The following is a 1,397-nucleotide window of genomic DNA, read 5'->3' as shown; positions in this document are numbered from 1 at the left end:
TAACATCAAGGAGGAAGGGCAAACTACTCATGGATGCAGGATTTTCTCAGAAAAAGGGAAATGAGAAGAATACTAAGAGGAAATTACTCGTCATGGAGGGAAGTGACTAGCGGAGTTCCACAGGGCTCAGTGCTGGCACTATTTTTTGTGTATATAAATGACATAGCCAGTAACACTGGAAATGAAAGCTATTTAAATATGTTTGCTGATGATGCGAAAATACAAAGGAGAATTACTAACAGACTCTTGTAAAGAGCTACAAGAAGACTTAAATAAACTTCATGAATGGAGTAATACATGGCAAATGGAATTCAATGTGGACAAGTGTCATGTAATCAAGTTTGGTAAAAGTGGAAAAAGACCTGATTGGGATTATAAGTTAGAAAGCAAAACCGTACACACATCAGAAAGAGAGAAGGACTTAGGTGTGATTATCAATAACAGACTATCTCCGGCTGACCACACAAGTGAGAAGGTACGGAACGTGTATACCCTGCTTGCAAATATAAGAATAGCATTCACATACATAAATGAAGACATGCTGAGGAAGATAATAACATCTTTCATCAGACCAACCCTGAAGTATGCGTCAGTAGTCTGGAATCCTCATCTCAAGAAACACATAGATAGGATCGAAGGAGTTCAAAGGGCCGCTACGAGATGGGTACCAAGCTTAAGGGATCTAATTTACAGTATGAAGAGTAGAAAAGCCAACGATCATACCACGTTGAGTACACCGCTTCCCGTCCGATCAGCGAAGTTAAGCAACGTTGGGTCTGGTTAGTACTTGGATGGGTGACCACCTGGGAACACCAGATGCTGTTGGCATCCCTACGTGTCAAGTGGGGTTGGTGGAGGATTAGTGCCCCTCCCTGTAAAACAATTAACTCTAAGCCGTTGGCCACCCCGTTTGGGATACATGGCGTCTGGCAATGAATGAATGAAAAGAGTAGAAAAACTGAATCTGCCAACACTACAGGAGAGAAGGAAAAGAGGAGACATGATTATGCTATATAAGTGCATATCAGGGAAGGAGAAAATAGACATAAATGAATATATAACCTATGGGGAAGCATCAGCAAGAGGACACTGCTAAAAACTGCATGAAAAGAGAGGCGCAATAAAGACATAAGGAAAAATTAGTTCCCAAATAGGGCAATCGATCAGTGGAATGCACTATCTAATGAAACAGTGTGTGACAAAACAGTTCATAGATTTAAGATGTATGATAAAAATGGTTTAAGACACGGGATAGTACGAGCTTGACTCAATCCTATAAAGATAAAATTACTTGTAGGTAAGAACAATTAGGTAAGAACACATGCTCCCGCCCGCAAGCTCTGGGTCAAGCAATGATGTATACCACACACACACACACACATACACACACACACACA

General features: G+C 40.8%; 1 non-coding gene across 1 annotated transcript; it reads left to right on the top strand.

The window, feature by feature from the left end:
- The first annotated feature begins 709 nt into the window (after nt 1-709).
- Nucleotides 710-828, top strand: LOC145411481 (5S ribosomal RNA). The gene has a single exon (XR_013899422.1). It is a non-coding gene; the product is annotated as a 5S ribosomal RNA (ribosomal RNA).
- Nucleotides 829-1,397: the final 569 nt, after the last annotated feature.

Source organism: Coenobita brevimanus, chromosome 89 (genome assembly GCF_032717465.1).
Source record: "Coenobita brevimanus isolate Jiangsu-jjx chromosome 89, ASM3271746v2, whole genome shotgun sequence".
Taxonomy (NCBI): domain Eukaryota; kingdom Metazoa; phylum Arthropoda; class Malacostraca; order Decapoda; family Coenobitidae; genus Coenobita; species Coenobita brevimanus.
Note: the sequence above shows the minus strand (reverse complement) of the source record. Positions and strands in the feature narration are given on the sequence as shown.